At 36.8% G+C, this 21,617-nt stretch overlaps 1 protein-coding gene across 3 annotated transcripts in view; it reads right to left on the bottom strand.

The window, feature by feature from the left end:
- Positions 1–21,617, bottom strand: part of HS3ST5 (heparan sulfate-glucosamine 3-sulfotransferase 5) — a 193,062-nt gene that overhangs the window by 135,427 nt on the left and 36,018 nt on the right. The window contains exon 1 of one of the 3 annotated variants that reach the window (XM_053939588.1): positions 20,153–20,228. The exons of the other annotated variants lie outside the window; for them this stretch is intronic. The gene's annotated coding sequence lies outside the window, so the exon portion shown is untranslated. Of the gene's footprint in view, positions 1–20,152; positions 20,229–21,617 lie in introns of those variants that run through there. 3 annotated transcript variants of the gene reach the window in all.

Below are 21,617 nucleotides of genomic sequence, written 5' to 3'. Positions count from 1 at the left end.
ATATCTGTTCAATATCTAAGGAAATTCATACTGTCACATGATTGGTATTTTACAGTATAAAATGTAAATTGGAGGCAATATATCAGTACTCTTGTGTCCCCTAAGACCATTAACTAGGAATCCACTTTTATTACCAAGAAATCACAATGATTACAGTTGACTTCTGTACTTGTTTCAACAAGATCTTACTGATCTGCAACACTGAAATTAACATTTCTCTTCAAATATACCATGAAGAGTAGTTTGAAAAAGGAACAGTGCATTGAAGGATAAACCTTCAAAATTTATGAACAGACATTAAAAACAAGAACATTTCTTAGAATGAATGTTCTTGTATTGATTAATGCTTTAGGACATAATAATAGTCATTGGAACAATTTGTTGCTTCAAGGGTAAAATTCCAAATTTGAATTTAGTCAAAGCAATATGACAATCCAAAGCAGAAGTGGACTTTTTTTCCTGAAAGTTATAAGCTGACTGAGGGATGTTAAATGAGCTACAGAAAGATTGTGTTTGTTTCAGTTTGTTTCATAAATCCTACTGGAAATAATACTATACTAGATTTGAAACTTTTTTCTTTCTTACTACACAATGTGATATTACCATAGAAAAACACAAGTACAGATTAATTTTTGTAAATTCAGAAAAATGTCTTCATTATCAATATTTCAACAAGGTATTCCTTTATTTTTCATCCTATTGTATGTATAATTAGTCTTATATAAGGAAATAACTCTATAGGATAAGCAAACCTTAATACCAATCTAATTTTAACAAAACTTCAAAGGGGAGAAAGAGTAAATCAGTGACTATGGCCAGCTATTGCTTTTCAAATGTACAATCCACTTTTCCCAAGCTTGAAAACAAATGTGAAGTATCAGCCACATAAATAATGAGAATAACCTTTTGCTGTTGAGGCTGCCAACATGGCGCTAAATAGTAAGAAGAAAAGAGCACTTCATTAATCATTCATGCAAGATTATATCTGACAAAATTATATGTATCCTCTGGTATATGCATTTGTTTTGTTTTGGTTAAAATTAAGTAGTCTAAACACCTGGACAGAGGATATGGTTCTAGATGTTTAGGAATATATGAAAAAACTTTAGAGCACTAGTGAAGAAAAGAACACTTAAAAATTGAATTGAGGGGAAATAAGGAGTTCCAGTGTTGGTCTCTGCAAATTACTTCTATTTTTAGCACAACAAACTGTATAAAAGCTCCAGCATCAAAGTCAAGGTCTAACCTACTAAGACATTCTTACAATAAAATGCTTTAATAACAATCTGATTGAGGTTTTCTTCTTGGTACTTGTCCTTTCCTGATGACTTGGGTTGGTTCTCCTGTCTCTAAATAGGACTAACAGGGTGAGGGAGGCCACCCACACACCAGGACCCCAAGTGGAGAGCAAGGGTATGCTGACCTTATCTCAGGCACAGACTTGTGCTCAAACTCAAATCTGTCACTACCTTCAGGGAAAGAAATAAGGCAAGGTTTGCCCCATACTTTTTTCAAACACTGCTGTGTATTTCTTATGTTCTGTATTTTCCTTGGACTGTACGTTGTTTTTGCCTGTTTTGCAGTCAGTTTTTTTTCTGTTAGACTTAAGGAAAATGAAGATCATTCTATTGATTAAAATAATGACCCTTTATAGAGTCCTTTTTTCCAGTGTGAATACTTATTAACAGTGCTGAGTTTACTTGAATTCAATGGGTCTAGTCAAACAAATGAGAACAGAGCATGACTGAACTAGACCGCAACTCCAGCAGTCACAGCTTTACAAATCCTGAGGTTTTGCTTGTGAAAAGCCATGCAGATAAGGCACCATCCTTGGTATATGCTTTATTTAGGTCAAGGAATGAATAACATCTTGATATTTCCTATGGTGTAAGGGACTTTAAAACCCCTCTGATGGGACAGCTACACACAGTGACAATGCAGTTTCCTTCTCCTGCTCCCACCTATGGCACAGACTCAGCTGCTGCTGCTCATCTGACAGTGTACTGAACCAGGACAGCCCATCATCCCAGCAAAAAGGGGAAGTACATTTTTGCCAGGGTACTGAGCATAGTAAAAGCACTGGAAGACTGGAGGCACACCAGAAATCATCCAAGGGAGGGGGCAAGACAAGTGAAAAGGGGGCAAGAAGTGACTGAGGCTGGGCAAAAGAGCAGGAAAACAGAGCAAACAGATAGTTTGGGAACCACACTTTTCATGATGTCTATGTGGTTACACTGCTTCAGCTTCATCATCTTTTTGCCGTCTTTCATCCATCATAATATGACCTCCTGACTACTTTCTACTTTAAATTCAACTTCTGATCAGGAACCCACAGGGAACAGGAAAACAAGTAAGGAGCTGATCCTGTGATGATAACCTGCAGTTTGTGGTTTAACATTAACTATGCCATTTTTAACAGCCCAAACACGATTCATCTTTTCTACATTTAGCCATTCATTCTAGTTCCCCCTAGGAGATTTGTCTCCTCTCAGTTATGCTGATTTAGCTCTTCACATGGCTGACCTCTAAACTGGACTTGCAAAATGAAGCACTCAAAACAAACAACAACAACAAAAAAAGTCTAGTCTTTAAATAAAAACATGCCATTTCATCAGTCTGATTTATAGTCAGAGCAAAAAACTGCAGAATTGGCATAAATAAATGTCAGGGCTCAAAGGGAGGCAGGAATGTATGGCCACTTGTGGGGAGGGAGGGAGACATCTTATGGTATGCTCCAGACAGAATAGGAGCATGAAAAAACTGCAGGCTTAATTCAGGCATTAGTTTAGACTTGTGAATGGTGTAGACAGGCAGCAGATTAGACCACTTGGGGGAGGTTGTGTAGTTTTCTTTGGTGAAGGTTTCTAAGAACAGATTAGACATGAGCCTGTCAGGATGTGCACAGCTTATCTGAGCTTGGAAGTTTGGGTACTATAGTTTTGTTTTCTACTAGCTAATGGAATGTTCTGAAATATTGTCAATGTGTGGTTTTATCTATTTCTCAGAACATGTCAAAATTTTTAAAAAAAATGTTTTTTGATGTAGCTTTGTTGGAAGTATCTAAAATGTGTCAGAATGTTGAATTTTTTATGGATCCTGTATCTCCATGAAGACTCCTTTTAGCAAAGGGATAATAAAGCCATTAAGCAAGAGCTACTTAATCTTAAAACAAAAGAATCTAAAATGTTTTGAACTTGAACATCCACATTTATGTGTACTTGGCTTATGTCAATGTCAGTAGTATTGAATTGTAGAAACTCATTGTAATTAAGCAGGCAATTTGCTATGGGCTGTCAAACAGCAGCTTTACAGAGCTGAGTACACTGCAAATGTTAGGTGGTACACTGGGTGCTCATTGCAGATGGCTTGGAGCTGAATTACAGGCTCAAAGTGGAGACAGGCAGCTCTTGAAAAATCAAGGTAATTTGGAGACTCAAAGATATCTGTATCTGAAATACTCAAAATGAACGCCATAGGATAGGACAGTCAGACATTTTAATGTTTCATTTAGAGAGTTTTGAGCTTATTTGGATGCACACTCCACCTTTCACAGCTGTCATATAGGAGAATATGAAGCAGATGAGAATGCCCTGTTTGAAAAGTTAAACCTTTTCTAGTTAGATTTTTTCCCTAGAGACCAAATCTTTAGGTATTCAAATATATATATATCTTTTTTAAACAGAAGCTATTTAGGCTTGTGGAAATAGAATGATGGTGCATCAGGGGATGTTCAGATTGGACATGAGAAAAAGGTTTTTTCACCGAGAGGCTGGTCAGTCACTGGAACAGGCTCCCCAGGGAAGTCACAGCACAAGCCTGTTGGAGTTCAAGGAGTATCTTCAGGATGGTGTTATTCATATGGTTTAGTTTTAGGTAGTCCTTTGAGGAAAAATTAGTTGAACTCCATGATCCTAGCTGGATCCCTTCCAGCTTGAGATACTCTATGATTCTATGATTATTATACAAGTAAAACTGGCCTGGTCGCTTCAGGCTGCTTTGAATTTTAAAAACACAGTTTCAGGAATGCTAGGTGTTTAGGAGTCATATATGAATGTCAAATCAGCCAACTTTTTAAGTTTGGCCTTTTTCCTTATAAATAATGGATGTAATTTCATGTTCTTTTAGATATTAAGAACATAAACACAAAAATAAATTGGATGTTAGTGATAAATTAGGTGATGAAAAATAAACACTCTCCTGATTTTAGAACTGTGCAAGCTTCCTCATGCTCTATTTTTCATATTGCTTATATCTAACCTAAAAATACAGACTTTCACTTGCAGTATTATGTTTTGTTTACTGAAACAGTTTGTACTAAATTAGAGACTAAAGAAATGAAAGCCAAAAGGAAACAGATTCCTAATGACAAAAAGCCTGTATACTACTCTTCAGGTGTTAGATGCCAAGGGGAGGGAAAGAAAAGGAAAGGAGGGAGGGAGGGAGGGAGGGAGGGAGGGAGGGAGGGAAGGAAGGAAGGAGGAAGGAAGGAAGGAAGGAAGGAAGGAAGGAAGGAAGGAAGGAAGGAAGGAAGGAAGGAAGGAAGGAAGGAAGGAAGGAAGGAAGGAAGGAAGGAAGGAAGGAAGGAAGGAAGGAAGGAAGGAAGGAAGGAAGGAAGGAAGGAAGGAAGGAAGGAAGGAAGGAAGAAGGAAGGAAGGAAGGAAGGAAGGAAGGAAGGAAGGAAGGAAGGAAGGAAGGAAGGAAGGAGGAAGGAAGGAAGGAAGGAAGGAAGGAAGGAAGGAAGGAAGGAAGGGAAGGAAGGAAGGAAGGAAGGAAGGAAGGAAGGAAGGAAGGAAGGAAGGAAGGAAGGAAGGAAGGAAGGAAGGAAGGAAGGAAGGAAGGAAGGAAGGAAGGAAAGGAAGGAAGGAAGGAAGGAAAGGAAGGAAGGAAGGAGGAAGGAAGGAAGGAAGGAAGGAGGGAGGAAGGGAGGAAGGGAGGAAGGGAGGAAGGGAGGAAGGGAGGAAAAGAGAGAAAGAAAATAAAAAATATTATAAGTGGAACAGGATTATTTCTCTAGTCTTGTGTGTACAGCATTTTAAAAAGCAACAGCATTTTATAAATTTGTGCCAAAGCTACTAAGCCGTTCAAAAGATTCCATAGAGAGCTGATCGATTCTTTTTATGTCTTCTGCATACTTATTAACTCTACAGCTATTAATCAGGTCATAGTCTGAAATTTGCTTCAATATCAGAAAATATAAAGTTGCCTAATGTTTTCCATTGAAAAATCTTAACTTTTGTTGCTTGTAACCTCCCCAGATTTGAATAATAGGGGCTTAGAGCATTCATCCTAAGTTTCTGTCTCAGCATGAAACATTTTGGTAAATTCCAGTCATTTCAAAGAAAGAGATTTTGGAAACACAATGCTAAAATAAACACTAAACAAACAAATAGAAAAAAAAAATAATGAATTCCTGTGGGGACAAATAAGTTTTTTGATTTTAGAGTCCCCAGTGGTTTGGGAGCAAGGTCCCCAAATATTGTACAGATATGGACTTAATGCCAAAGATGTGTCTTTTACTTTTTTCTCCCATGAAATCAAATATTTTCATGGGGAAAAACAAAATCAATACTCATACTTAGCATGTTAGATTTTTAGCTTTTTTTTTTCTTGATTTTGTTCTCATTTGGCATGACCCAGCTTTATACTGTGGTGTGGCTCATCCCAAGCAATGATCTGAGGCTGTGACACGAGCTGGCCCCAGTCAGTTTGGTAGGAGAAAGTCACCCAGCTCACATGACAAGCAGGCAAGAGGTAAGTACACCCCACCCTGTGCTTGGGGTGATGGATGAGCAACTGTCTAGCAGGAAGAATGTTTGAATGTCTGGGGGTGAGGAAGGAACCTGAACAAATTATGAGGCAATGGAACAGCAGGATGTCAACAGGACAGCTCAGCCAGAGGGGTAGGAGACAGGATGAGGAGAGCGTTCCAGATTTGGATCCATTAAATGATGAGGATTTATTGGGTATCAATAGGCCTCAGAGGTATATTCAACAAGAAGAGTTGGAAAACCAAGCATGAAGCAGATGTGGGACCAGGAATCTAAGTTAAGAGAGGAACAAGATAAAAAATTTGGAATGGGGTGTCCATGACAACCTACAAGATGAAGATGCTGAGGAAGAAGAGAGAAAGGGCAAGCTGAGATAAGAAAAAGGAAAACTAGATGAAAAGGTAGATAACAGGCATGTGGTCGCTGAAACTACGATGGGAGAAGGTCTGAGAAAGACACACCACAATGTGATGTGGGAATATATCAAGACAAGAAAGACTAACAAGTTGCCTTAAAAGAAAGAGAATGAGATGGTCTAAGGAATAGCATTCAGAAGTCTGGGAGGATAGCCTGAAATGGCTGTCAAGGTGATTTGTGAAATCACCTGGCAATCTGAAATGCTTCTTTCTTGTGCAATGCTGATCTATAATGATCATAGCTGTAAGTTCTAGAGTGCTATAGAACTCTAAGTGGTCTCACTCTCTGTATATAAATATTTATTTCCCCAAGCAATAAGGGAACAGGAAGTGTCTCAGGTCTGTTAGGAATGCTTAAGTGTCTTTATGATGCCATAGGATCAATTTTGAGGGATGAAACACATGATCTTAAAATTTTATTTCTGTTTTCTATTTTAACAAGAGCCTTGTCTGGTCTGGTGACAGATATGCTGTACAACTGACTCTGGAATATGCAGAGGAGAAGACTGAGAGCTGCTTTTATTTTACCTCCTATGGAAGATGGAAGGTGCTTAGGGATAAGGCAAATGATTCCAGAATCGTAATAGAACATATTTTAATGGCAAAGTCATGCTGGAGATATGATTAAGTCACAGAATTTGTATGTGAATATCTGAGAATTGTTTAAATCAGATTAATCTTTGTTCATTTTTCCCTTGCTCACATTATCCTGGTGTCAGATTTGCAAAAATTCTGGCAGCAGCAGGTGCAAAAAATGTTGTTTTGATTAATCAAACTGCTGTATAATTCTGCAAAAGGTCTATTTTTTCCAGTATCTCAAACAGCACTTCCTAAATCAATGGACAATTTTAATTTTAATCTCCCTATATATAAATTTTTAACCTGTAAATCGGAACTGATACTTCACATTTTATAGGTCTTTGTGAAGAAGAACTATTAATGTTTGCAAATCACTCAGGCAAAATGGTAATGAATATCTGAGTAGGGAAAAACACAAGAAAAAACACACTGCTATATTCAAAATAAAAATAGCTTGTACACAGTTCTGGGTAAAGGCATACTGTACCATGAGGACAAACTACCCCATGCAGCTGGACATGATGGTCTTCTGTGCCCTGGAAAAGTGCACAGAAACCAGGCTGTGACTGTGTGATTCCTGTGTCCTGATACACACCCTGGGGAACTGAATGAAGATGTCATAAACACCTTGATTCTGGCATTTCCTGGGATACCACTCCCACAATAGGGATGTTTTGAGTGTGTATATTTGTACGTCTGTGTTTCTTTGCAGTGACTGTTGGTGTAAATGCCAGAGTTGGTAGTTTTGTAATAGAGAAATAACTGACATAAATAAGCTTCTACTCCTTCAGACTTTAATGACAGGACAATATGCATGTCAGATCTTTATCTCAGAGGAAACTGCTTCTGCATCTTGATTAAATCCCTCTCCTGCATTCAAAAAACCACGTTTCCAATATTCGGTGTTTTCCATAGACTGCATAAATAATCATCTTCATTCTAAAATCAAATATTTTTAAGCAGGGAGAAAAGCCAACTAACAGACTAGACCTTAAATATTGAAGCTATTTTAGGATCTGTTAATAAAAATGAGAATTCATTGTGTGCAGTGGCCATTGTGCAAAGTGTTACCATCAAAATCTTAATTAGAAATTAAGAGATTGACTCTTACTGTAGAAGAACCACAGAGATCTTTGACTGGGATACATCAGAAATCAAGTAGCCACCAAATCAAACCAATTTATTGATGGGACAATATCCTGTGGCTTTTGAGAAGTTCAAGTGAGGCTGCCCTGCCAAGTGCATTCTGTGTGACAGAAGCAGCTCTGCCAGTGTAGTGACAGGTCCTTGTTATAGGAAGAAACAAGTGAGGTTTGCTCAGGCTCAGAGCATGAGGATGTACTTGAACTCATCTACAAGTTAATTTCTGTGCTTCATACAGCAGAGTGGCTGTACCCATGAGGAAGCCCTGCATTCTTTAGCCTATTAACTATTTGGTTTGCCCCCCAGTGCCTTCCTTGAACTCACTGAACAAGGTGAACTTTACAGTAGAGTAGGGAGGTAGATTAAAAACTGCCTGCAGTGTCAGAAACTATTTGCATTGACTAGTTTATTCAAACAATTTGCAGCTTACAATAACTAGAACTCTCTATAAAGAGATACCTTTAAATTAAGCATAGCTTAATAATGACTGTAATATGTATACAGCAATCTAGTTATCTGATAACTGATCTCCATGCAATATTTTGAATTTTGCAATTCACAAAAAGCTGTCCTTGTTTTGAACAAGTTGTACTGTCACTACATTGTCAGACTTGTCTTCAGTCACAACTTGGAGACGTTGGCCTAAGAGGACTCCGAAGGCTGATCTTACAGACGGTATCTTCAGATAAAATTAGGGTTTTTCTTAGCTAATGTAGTCTGCCAAAATTCTTTCTATTAGTGGCATCTTGGCTTTTTACAATACTGATGTCATAGAGCCCTATAATTATAGGGCATTTATGTCTCCACATTGCCATTAGCATAAAATTTACTTCTATGGCCAAAACCAAGTTAATCATTTGGTTGAACCAAAATAGCTGAGGGAAACTGATACCATTAATCTCTCAGGACTGTTAAAAACATTTCTAAGAGATAAGGGATTATGCTTTACATTTAACTGTGCTCATATAAAATATGCTGCTGCTAATTCTATGGAACCTGGATTAAAAAATACACCATTTAATTCTCCTATAAGTTTTAAGCATGCTATATTTTCTCTCTTTGAGCTAAAGGATTCTGGACAGCTGTCAGTGGAAAATTTTTCTGTATTTTCCATACTTTCCTCCAGGAGAAAAAGCTGCCTACTCAACAGAAAACTCATATAAAGACTAGCTGTTTAAAAAATGCTTACTGTCTATGAAGAGTTCCTAAGAATATCAAAGTTCAAATAGTTCCTGCATCTATAAAAATATTAAATTTACTTTTCTTCTGATCCTGTTAGCATCATGTGAATGCTGCCTATCTGTATTACCAAATACTCAAGCACAGGTAGCTGTCAAGTCACTGCATCTTCCTACATCTGAACTTACAATAGGAAAAGATGACTACTACAGAGTTTTCCCTCTTTCTGAAAAGTACCCCAGCTACACCTCTAATTTTGTACAGGTTATGCAAAGATAAGCATCAAATTACTGATGCTTTTGTTGGTGTGCAAGTTTTCTGAGATACGGGAAGTAAGAATGCAGGAACTCTTCCATGTTACGTAGTTGATTATAAATACATTTCAGGTGTGTATTAGCAATGTCTAGATCAGGGAGTCTTTGTATCGGATGTTCATGTTCGACATGATACAATAACTACGGGGTCCTGACTCTTTGTTCCATTGTGAAGACAGAGGAGGTCTATCTTTTGAATATGATAAATGTGAGATAAAGTAGCTTATCTTTCAGAAAAACTGAGTAAAATTATGTGGAATAATAACACTGTTAGCTTAGTCTGATACAGCTCAGCTAAGGCAAAAACAGCAAAGGACAAGAGTCCTGAGGATCCTGAAATCAATAGCTGATAAATTCTGGATAGAAACAAGGAAGAAATACACAGTATAGCAGAGGGAATTGCTAAAAATCCAAAACAAGCACATCTGAAGAGACAGGTTTGCTTTGAGCGTTTTCTTCAATTGTTGCAATTAAATTAAGCCTGTAGATTATGTTATTAAAAAATAAACAACCCCCTAACCAAACCAAACCAAGCTAAACTTTAAAAACCCAACTGATTTTGGAGTTTTGTCTGGACTCTATCTATCAATATAGATATGTGAAACTTACATTGCAGAGAATTTGAATATAAATTTGGAATTTTCAGGATGCAGCACATTGATATGACCTCAGGCAAAGGGAGATATAGCAGAGGGTATCAGAACCTTGGTTGCAGTCAAAAAAAAAAAAATTATTTATTCCAGTTAAAAAAACTAAAACAGCAAAGAAAACATATATGGCATCACAGGTTAACCAGACCAGAAAGGTAAGTGCTTATGTAAAAAAGAAAAAAATCAACCAGTTACAATTTCCAAAGAAAATATTTTGGAGCCTAAATATCAGCTGAGACAGAATTTTTAAAATAGAACATTTTTTTTTTAGAACTTTTTTTAATAGAACTTTATATAGACACTGCAGCTATTACTCTAACTTTTTTAGTAAAAGCATTATATTGGTATAAAACCTGATGAGACCACTTACACAGCAAAAAGTTTTTTCAGGTCACGGGCAGTCTAAGAGTTGTTTATGATAGAATATGACAAGCAAAATACTTTTCTTGACAAGGCAATTTAAATCAGCAAAACTATATTCTAGTGAGTATACTTTACTCCAGAACACATATCCTCTTCCTCTGATAAATAAGTTACCTTGAGAGCCTGGCTGCACTTAGCAGGTTTGGTGATAAGAGCTGCACTGATAGAATTACACCAGTCACTCATTTGTAGTAGAGAAATAGATCACTGATAAAATAGCTTTCTTTGGCAGTACAACTTAAGCCAGCTCCTTGAACAGAATAACATGTACTGTCAAAATAGTTATTGTTGACTTTTTAACTAAAACTTCTGCTTTCTTTACTGTTTTGATCAAGGGTGTTATATCTAGAATGACCAGAAGAGCAACAACTTTGAATGTAGATTACTGCTGACAAAATCTTAAGATTCTTAACGCCTTTTTTACATACTTCACTTCTATAGTTGTGTCTACCAGAGTGTGCACTGTCAGGCTTTTGGCTAATATAGAGATGCCAGTAAAATCTGTAATGTAAATTTGGCCTTAGACTGGTGTAACTTATTCCCTTTCCAGGTGGGCTAGAACTAATATATGCCAAGTTACACTTACCACTGGGTGACTGTTTAAATCATAGGTTGTACCAATACAGATTTTAGTGCATACTAATGTTGTAATCTTAACGTTCCACCTGCAGGGGAGAATTGCACTGATTTAGCTAGAATTGGATTTAAATCTCACATAAATCTTTAACACAAAAATGAAGTCCTGGGAATCAGCTGCTCTGAGGTTCCTACGCATTATCTTACTCTGCAACAGCAGCATCCTCCGTACATGTCAAGAAACTTACTCTCCTTAAGGAGGGTAACCCATATCAAATACCTCCCATTTATCTCGAGGAAATGGAGCATGCACAATGCACTGCTATCATGGAGCCACTGATGCCTGGTAACATATTGTCACCCGGTCATTCGCTAATATGTCAAAGCTGATAGTTATATTGAGATAGGCACCTGCATGGACATTAAAACAGAGTATGCCTAAATACTTCACACAAGTAGGGTAAATTACCCTGTCCCAAGGTTTATGTTGCCATTACCATTGCAATTTAGTAGTAGTCTATGAAGTTTAATCCTAGATCTGTGCCTACAGAGTACACTGGAATTGTCTCTGTAGCTGCACTATGGACATATCCTTTATGCTTCAAGCATATGAATATATTAATTTCTGACAAGGGATGACATCCTTTCCCTGAAGAGTTTCAAATTCTTTAGAGTTATAAAGCAGCTTCATTAAGAGGTGGACACCCACACTGCCCTAAATGATGGTTAATATAAGAATTTCTTTTTCATGAAGTTAAAGTGATTTAGTTTATGCCTTGACCTCCGAGTCTGTGCTCATATCATTGTCTATCATTTTATATCAGTGAAAGGGTGATTTAATTCATAAATCTGGCCCCTGCTGTATCATAAAATACGCAGCTAAGATGAAAAAAATACCCACAGATAGATTTTCACCTATTTACCAAGGTAATTTTAATTAATGCTTTTGGTTTGTACCTATGTAACTGTTCTGTGTGGCCAAGGACAGGAAGGAAATGCAAGTGGTAGAAAGATTTATTTTTTCTTTTTTTTTTTTTGCTGTGTTCTCTTTTTGAAGAGATAAGTGGGAAGAAGGAATTTACATTTTTATTTAAAGCAACAAAAGCGAATTTGCATTTTTCTAAGAACTGCAGTTTCTTTTCTCAATGCCTAATAAAATATTGATATTAAAATAAACAATGAAGGCACTTGAACAAATAAAAAATTTTAATTAGTGCAGCTAAATGATGAATTCAATTTTCTTTTCATATTTAGAACCCTTTTGGAAGCTTCCCACTGCTCATTTTGGATTCAGGGAAATGTAGGTTTTTAACTATTGCATCTAAACAGAGAAAAAACTTAAAGAACTGGAAATTAAAAATAAATAAATCAGCCCTCTGCTGTCATGAGCTGGAGCTTCAAAGGTCACATTTGAGCTTCAAAGAGTGACTAGAAGGGCTATCAGCATGGGAAAGAAGGCTCACTGAGGAGAGCAATAGGTAAGAGTGCCTCCAGGAAGGACTTGTGAAGTTTTCAGGAAGGGTTCTGGCAGATAGGAGAGAAGAAGACAGTATCTTCTTGTTCTCTTTCTCTTCTTCTGAAATAAAAGATTGATCTCGGCTGAAGGTGGCTGTTTTTTTTGGTTTTTTTTTTTGAATCTCACTCTTTTTTATATAGTGACAAAAGGACTAAATTAAGGCTTTCTGCTCCTCCAGTTTTTGTAGATTGACTTCTGCCAACTGCTTCACCACAATTCCTTGGCTTGTATTAAAACTGGAATCTCCTATTTCCCTTTTCAGCACTAAATGGGTGAATGAAGAGCAAATAGCAGTGTACAGTCAACACAGTGGGGCAAGGTGCCTTGATTTCAATTGAGTTTTTTGAATTTGCACTACTGATTCCTTATTTCCAGATCTGTAAGAGCAGGTGGATAAATTTCCTCCAGAAAAGAAAGTGAATACTACAAATGATAGATGGGGGAAAGAATTCATGGAAGACAGCAAAGAGCCCAAAGCAAAACTAGATCAGGTTTAAATAATGGAGTGTGCAGCAGCCTCTGCTGTGATTTCAAAAGGAACCTTACAATGCATACATGTAAGCACTTTTCTTTAAATTAATAAACACTGTTATAAAAATAATGCATTTTCATCAATAAATAAAGCAAGTATTTTAAAGGCATACTGGATACATTTGATGTCCCCTTGGAGCGTGAACTACTTGTTCATGTGATTCACTTACTGTACATGGGCAAGAACAAAGACAGCGTCAGCATTTGTGTTAGTGGTGTTCCTCTTTATAAAATTATTCAAGATTGTGTTAGTGATCCTCTTTATAAGATTGTAACATAGTTTATATAGCAGAAACATCTACATGAAGGTTTTCAACCCCTCAAACATTATACACCTAAATTTTTCTTTATCCAAACTGGCATATATTGAGATATCAATTTGAAAAGGCCTATGTTCATTATGTTCATTATGTTCAGGACTGCACAAAATTTGGACTTTTAGGGTTTTGTCAAGCTGGGCATACAGAAAAAAATCAGAGTCATTATTCAGGTTGTGCTCTTCCAGCTGCTGTGCATAGTTTTGACATTTTCAATATCAGAAAAAAATATGGATTCTTGATACAATTTTTTGGGACAACAATTCTTTTGAACCTTTAGTGGACTTTCAGTTTGTATTGACCTATGTCACAGCTTATGGCCTTCTTCTATTGGCTGTATCCTGTATTTTAAAAAGAATGCTGGTAAAATTGCTTAAGAGAAACTAAATAACACAGAGAGTGGTGTGTCTCTTTTCTATTGCAAACCTTGTATGCTTAGCAGTGATTTTTTAATCGAATTAATAATATACTGACTACCAAACCTCCTGTTTATGATGACTTTATGAATGTAAGTATTTTCCCCATTAAGACTAGCACGTGACCCCCTAACAGGCAACCACTTTGTCTCTCATGCATTGCTAGATAAGGATACATATATTTCTGAAAAATTGCAGATAAACCTCTTGCTTTCCTGTAATGTTATACTCACCTAAAATCAATACCTGTTAATCTCAAACCTTGATAAAGTTTTGATAGTTGAGCAGCTTACCAAGTTGGACAGTCAAATATGAAAGGATTATGTTACACATAGTTTCAAAAATATCCCCAAAAGCTGAGGAGTAGGAGGATTAAAAACAAAGAAGCAAAATATAAGATGAGAAGAGTACGGGAAACAAAAAAAAATCAGTAACAAGAGAGGCTAAGATGAAAAAACTCTTCATTCTCCTTGTAAAACTTAGCTTGAAATAAAATATATATTTTATAAATATATTATTTTATAAAATATAAAATACATATTTAGAGATTGCTGTCAATGAGAATGATCTTCAACTTTTGGGTTTTCAGTGCCTCTTTCTGTTTTTAGCTTTCACTTTCTTCTTTTGTGTTGCCATTTCTATGTACCTTACAACTCTTGTAACTTATTTATTGCCTTGATTACTGTATGCAAGGCCAACTATTATAATAGCATGATCCCGATCCTCCCACTCTGTACTTCACCAAACTCTGAGAACACCTTATAAATAGGATATGCTATCTGAATATCTTTGCCAAACAGGACATTATGCAGAGAGCCAAGTAAGCTGTACAGAGCTCTGAGCTCCAGCAATATGCTGAGAGGGCAGGTGCATTATGGTTTTAGATTCCAAACTTCTGTGTACATAGTGTAAGCCAAACACTGAAGAAAGGCCAAATATAGGAGCTTCATGAACAGATCTTGAGAATTTGAGAAGCAAAAACAGACTAGAAGTCAATTTAATAAAAGAGACATAAAGATGTGGGGTTTATTTTCTTTTCCTTCTTTTTTTCTGAATTGATGTTGTGGAATAAAGAACCCTTCATTGCATGTTAGTGTAAAGTTAAAGAGGTCTGGATGACAATAGGCATAGTAGAAGACGGCATCTCAACTGCAAGCAAGATTATCAGGAATTAAGGGTAGGTCATAGGGCACATGTGACTATTCTTATTATCCTTATTGTTGTTAACCTGAGTAGCTTTATGTGTATATTTATGTATGTATGTATGTATGTATGCATTCATGTATTTTTAAGGAGCTATGATGCCTGACCTCTCTTGTCTCTTTAGATGTTAGTACAACCTCAGAATTGACGGAAACCTGGAATTTTCATGTCTCTGGGTTTGCTAAGAAATTTGTGCAGGAAGTAACTTGCTCCATGCTATTCCCTGAAAGTCTCACAAGAGAGCTGTCTGGAAAGATGTACTCCCCTGAGCAGTATAAAAGCTTATGCTGTGAATAGTCATTTCAGGGAAGGGAAAATGCCCTAAGTGTCTAACACTGCAAATCAGGCATGACTGGCTAGATCCCTTGGATTTTAAAGACAAAAAAAAATCCAACCTATTAAAATGATCTGATAATTATCTAATTGCAGGTATTTGTTGAAATATTTAACATACAGAACCCTTCCCTGAACAACACTCCATAAATCAATTTGTTTTACTAAAAGCTCATCCCCACCCCCCTAAAATCTTTGTCAGTTGGAAGAGGAACTACTCACTACCCCAGCCAAGGTAGGAGCCACAGAACTGCTGCTGATCTGGTGAAGTAAATGAGCTTTGAGTTTCAGCAGACAAAGAAAAATTTTTCTCCTTCCATACAGTTTTCTAGTTCCCCTCACAAAGAGGGTAATGAGGCCTAGCAAAATAAAATCAACATTATGTCATGCTGCAGAGATACAGCACTTGTCTTTATTTCTTCCAAAATCTTATATTGAAAAGTGCTGAACCCAAATAACTCCTCTGAGTTTTCAAGGGAACAATGGTTTCTAAGGTCCTCAGAAAAAGCCCATGCTTCCCCAGTCAATGCTGTACCCAACTCAATTATCAGGGGAAAGAATGAAGCTTTGACACCTTAAGGAATTCACTTTGACATTTACAGATGGATGTGTGCTGTGTGGATTATATCATTATTTCTTCTGCAAAGAAAAACATGTGCAAGTGACATAAGAATCAGGAAAATGCAGAAGAACAGAAGAAAATGTAACTTTTTCCTCCAAATATAAGTCATCAAGTCTCTCTTTATTTTAAAACTGTTAAAGTGAAGGCTCTGGAATGGACAGAAAGGTGACAATATTGTCTGCACTTCATGAGACTTCTTACAATGGTGTTGCTAGAACAGACAAAAAGAAAACTTCTTCTCTGTCAGCAGGGCACAATAAGCAGGACTACAGCACCTGTTCCTGAAACACTGTCATGTTTGAAGCATGGACTGGAACTTTCAGCTGTAGCTAGTTAGTTCTCACACTATGGGCTCACCTCCTCAGGGTACCCACCTGTAAAGCAGCACACATCCAGTAAAGAAAGGGATCCAATTAAATGAATTTTAATACTGAATATATGTATAAACACTGCAGCTGAAATCTGTAGAAATTTATTAGACATTAAGCTGAACTTTTTATCAATTTGTAAATAACCATTAACTTATGAGGATGCTGCTGACGTTTTCTTTCTCATTCTCTGAAATACTCATTGGTATTAACAAAAATTTGGGGTATGCAACAATGCAAGACTGGGTTAGGAATACTCAGGCGTAATTGAAATATTAAATGGTTATTCCTGATACGTAGTGCTCTTGACTGCAGAATTCTACAGCTAGAAGTACTTGGAAAGCATTTAGATTGTAGCAAATTTACTACTTGCAGCCAGTGATTTATTTCATGCCCTAATGCACTAAAAGGTCAGTAGCCTAAATTTATCTCAGTGATTTTCAACAGATTATGGCTTCTACAGTGTGTTCATACATCAGCTACCTTTGGATGTTAATGTTCATTCTAATCTCCAAATTCTTCAAGTTAATGGGAATTCCTTTAGATCTGAACTTAGCCTTTTTTTTCTTCCCCTTTAATCTGAGCATAAAATCACCTTGCAGCAAGATGTTATATTCTGACTTTTTGCCTTGTTTCGAGCTGCTAGTAACAGCTTTTAATTTGGAGAGACCATCTCCGAGTTTACTGTGCCTGACTGGTTTCAGCTCAATTGTTTCCTCAGCCAACAGAGCATTTCATTTCTCCTGAAGGTCACTGCAAGCTGCCAAGGCATTGAAACACATCAGCTTTTCATTCATGCTGCAATCTAATGTCACAGTACTATTAAGATAAATAGTAGTAGGCATGTATGTCTTACTTTTTTCTATCAAAAATTACCAAATTTATTATAATACAAAACAAGTTAGTCTATCAGTGAATGAGCAAATGGTAATAACCTCCCTTCTTTAACTCCAACACTTTCTTCAAATCACTAGAAATTAATCCTTTCATTACAGTGGTTTGACTGCATGCTGATAATTATTTGTATAATTTACACCATCATGTAATTTACTGTGGAAGCGCCTCTTCCAACTGCAGCACAACTAGTTGCAATAAGATGGTGATGCAGAAAGCTGCATGGATCCAAACCATCCCATAAAACAAACACAGTGGCCATCTGTTGGAAAAGGGCAGCCATTAACTGTTTTAAGGGCCTGGATGTGGTCCAGTATTGTTCATTCTACCACCAAAATGAAATGAGTATTCTAATCAACAATATGCATTTTAAAACTGGGTCATCGTATGTCTCCAATGCCTGTGTTGTTTGGAATCAATACATGCAATGCTGACTCACACTATCAAAAGGCAAACTAGTCTGTTTTCAAGCTGGATGATTTTCATGGATCTCTGGTTTGTGGAATTCCTTTAATATGAGATATTGTTAAAAAATTTGTTATGACTCAAATTCAAATTGGAAAACTGAGACTAAAGAGTCTGCCGAAAGAAGCTTAGTTTCTTAACAGCTCCGCTGGACATTACACTGTAGCAGTAAAATAAAGTTGTCAATAATGACGATAAGAATAAAGAGACTACAATAATATTAAGAGTAAAAAAAAAAAAAAAAGAAATACAAACTTGGAAAAAAGAAATGTATTGGAGTCTCTACATGAGTTCTTCTAGTTTATTTAAAATTGTTACACTATAGTTTACTTAAAAGAAAAAAAAACAAGTTTATTTCCTTGACCTTCCATATTTCCTGTTAAATAGTCTGTTTAAATTTGGATTTCTGAGGGATTTTGGAGATTTTTAAGGAATTCTTAGGTCTCCTGTTGCAGTGGTAGGAAACCCATTTACTGGATGTGAGAACAACATAATGTAGACACAACATGGCAAATTTCCTCACAAAAGCCTGCCAAAAGGCATAAAATGGGTCTATCAACACCTTTGTTGTTTTACAAGTGCTACCTGGGGAAATGTTGTAAATTATGCCTAGGTCTTTGATAGACTTGTCATACAGATAAATACTTACTACAATCAAAATAAATTAAGCTAATTTTATTCATGTTTTCAGTCAGAACTAAGCTCAAATCTCAAGCAGTGAATAACTAGCACGCTGCATGCCATCCAGACTGAAAAGATTCTCAGCTGATAATTACACATACAAGGAAAAGAAGGCTGGTCTGTTTCAGACAAATACGTTTCTTGCATTTGTTCCTTATGTAAAAATCTAATTAATGAAATGTTAGACAAATACTAGAATAACTAAATATTGTTTGCACTTGAAATTCAGGCACAGAATGCTGGATCAAGCTTCCATGTCTGAACACTGATACTAATGTATTTATAATGCAAATAAGAAAAAAAATTAGCCTTTTATGGGATTTTTATCTATCAAACCAACCATATTACAGATATATTACTTGCTGTAAAGATTTAATTAAGTAATTCACCAGTATAACGGGTCTATCCTTCTCTAACAGTAAGGATACTTTTCTCATCTGACTAAAGTTCTGAACTGGAAAAGTAAGCCAAACTGTACCTAATCACTTGGGATTGAATCATTCTCAAGGTATAAGGAAAACTTGCTCAGATACACCAAGCCCAGAAGCACAACTCCAGATCACTCTTTTAGCTTTTTTCACAGAGAATGTATTTCTTAGCTAAGCACGTTGAGGGAATGATAACATTTTTGTTGTCTCCAAAGGAGTGAGCTAAGTCTGAAGTTCTTGAACCTGCAGAGGAGCTGAATGATTTTTGATTCTTCAAGAGGGAACCTTCTCGGCCATAGGCACTGAAATCCTATTTTAAAGATGAAGGTTATACAAAGAAAGATTTTGAAGTTATACCGGCTCAGTCACAGAAGTCTTCTGTAAAACTGAGTTGCAGCTATGTATCGGAGAAGAAATTATCCAAAATGCATTTTTTTATCTGGTATGTCTAGGATGCACACAGTGGATGTGCAGCTAGAGTACCTGTAGGTTTTTTTACTCACTGTTGGGCTCATTCTATGTGCTTACTCTGTATTTCATAAAATTATTTATACTGGGACAGTGGCTGAAAAATGTATTGTTATTACATCAGTATTTTGAAAGCTATTTTATTCTTATTTTTAGTCATTTGAACTGCTGTCCAAATAAGAAGTGAATTCAGAAAGGGGAACAAATGTGCATTTTTTCCCAAATACTTTAGTGTTTTATGAAAAGAAAGGAATAGAGAAACAGCAGTCTCACCAACTATTTCATTTCTATGTGTACAGCAGCTGTAAAGAGCAATCATTCAGTGATACATTTGGATCTTTTCAGAAAAGAACTGTGCCAATTTTAAGTAAAGTAATGGTGGACACCTTAATGTCAGCATGAGCATTTGATTGCCATCAAGCAGAAGAAGAGCATTTACAGCAGCCCGAACAAACTCAGAACCAACATAGCTCTAAATCCAACTTAACAAATGTCTGATCTGTGCTGCTAAGACATTTCAGCCCCACTCCATAATCTTCTCCTACAAAAAAGAACAGTATGAATGAGTGTCTGATTCACTGGGATTCACTAGGTAAGAGATTGCCTGTGTTGGTGGCTCAGATTAGAAATCTAACTCAGAGGAGCTGTGGGAGGACTGCTCTCCCTCTTCCTCTGACTGTGGATCAGTTTGCTCATGACTTAAATTAGCCCTTGTTTAATACTTCCCAAAACAGCTGGCTGCCTCTCATACTGACTCTCCTGCCAACGTATATTCTGTATCTGTCATGTTTACCAAGCACTAGCCAAAGGATACAGAACTAGTCCACAACTCAATCTTGAAGCATACATGGGAAAAAATTACCTGTAGACTCTGTAGAGCCACCCAAACATCCTATTCCTTTTTGCCGATTTTTCAACTTTGGTGAAAAGCTGAAAATTCTGATCCTCCTGCAGAGCCAACAGCACAGTTCATACAATCGCTTCCTAATCCAATGGCAATAAAATCACTTTAGTTCAGACTAGCAGTTTAAACTGTTTAAATAGTCTGTTTCACTCTGCTAGAAGCTGGTGAGGGACTTCTCACACCCACTCCACTCAGCAGGGCAGTGACAAGTCTGGAGCAGTGAGTGCTGCAAAGTATTCACCCCTGCATGAGGAAGAACCCAGCTGTCATCTCATTTCCTTCTGGTCCAAAGGTTTCAGCACCACAGAGACAGCAGAAAAAGAAAGAAAGAAAGAAAGAAAGAAAAATTATTCCTATTCTTTTGGAAAAAATATAAGCTCTTATCTGAACTTTTACCTCATTTACCTTTTCACTTTATCCTTGCTTAGAAAGAAACAAGAAAAATAAGAAAACTCTCTCCTCCAGTGATTTGTTCTCATTGGAATTCAGTCTCTGGCTAATTAAATAGCCCCAGGTGCCAGACAGAACCTTGTTTGCAATAACTTATCTTGTTTTGGTCAGTTCCTCAGCTCTGCTAGCCAGCAGCAAAGCAACAGATACTTCTTTACATTGCTGTACTACGGTATAACAAAATTAGAGGTAATTAAGCTTTGCACTAGAATCAGCATAAGTGGCATGGCATATCTCCATGTCCTGCCATTTTCATTGTCTAAAGAAATCTTCAATACCTGCAGGAACTTCTCTCTTCAGACCATGGTTTGTAACAGTTAATAGTGTGGATTACACTGTTTGACTTAAATGGCACAGCACTTGACAGCCATCAATAACCTAACATGATAAGAGTATAATAAATTTGTTTCTCCTCATGCCCTCCTGTCTATTGAAAGAGTTAACTCTGAGATAACACATAAAGTGAAAGAACAGGGGTGGCAAGTTATGAGGAATCTCCAGGATAATGTATGTAATGTTATGTTGGTTATGTATTAGAAATCTCCCAAAGGAATTTTACAATATTTAGCAGTAAGAGCAAACACCATTAAGGGCTTGGCAGAAGATGAGATTTTCTCATACCTCTCATAAAAATATCTATTAGACACAATTGTATGAGATCTTGTTTTTATACTAGGCGGCACTCTCATCACACTGAGTTTGCTGTGCTGAATCCTAGGGAAATATCAGTTCAGATGGAATAGTATCATATTTCTGTCACACAAAACTATGTCCCTTGCTCTGACTTTAACCTGGATCATTTTTATAGATGTAAAGAATAATAAAATGGTCATGCTGGAATAACTGGGGAGACAGTGTAATCTGGTGGAAGAGAGTGTCCAAGCAGCCGGAAGCAGGCTTTCTTTTTTTCACTGGCAGCCCATAAATGAGTTAGAAGCAGGGAGACTATTTTACTGGCAGAGATATTTGTTGT

Source organism: Vidua chalybeata, chromosome 3 (assembly GCF_026979565.1).
Source record: "Vidua chalybeata isolate OUT-0048 chromosome 3, bVidCha1 merged haplotype, whole genome shotgun sequence".
In the NCBI taxonomy this organism is placed as follows: Eukaryota; Metazoa; Chordata; class Aves; order Passeriformes; family Viduidae; genus Vidua; species Vidua chalybeata.
The sequence above is the reverse complement of the archived record's forward strand: the minus strand, read 5'-3'. Positions and strand labels throughout refer to the sequence as shown.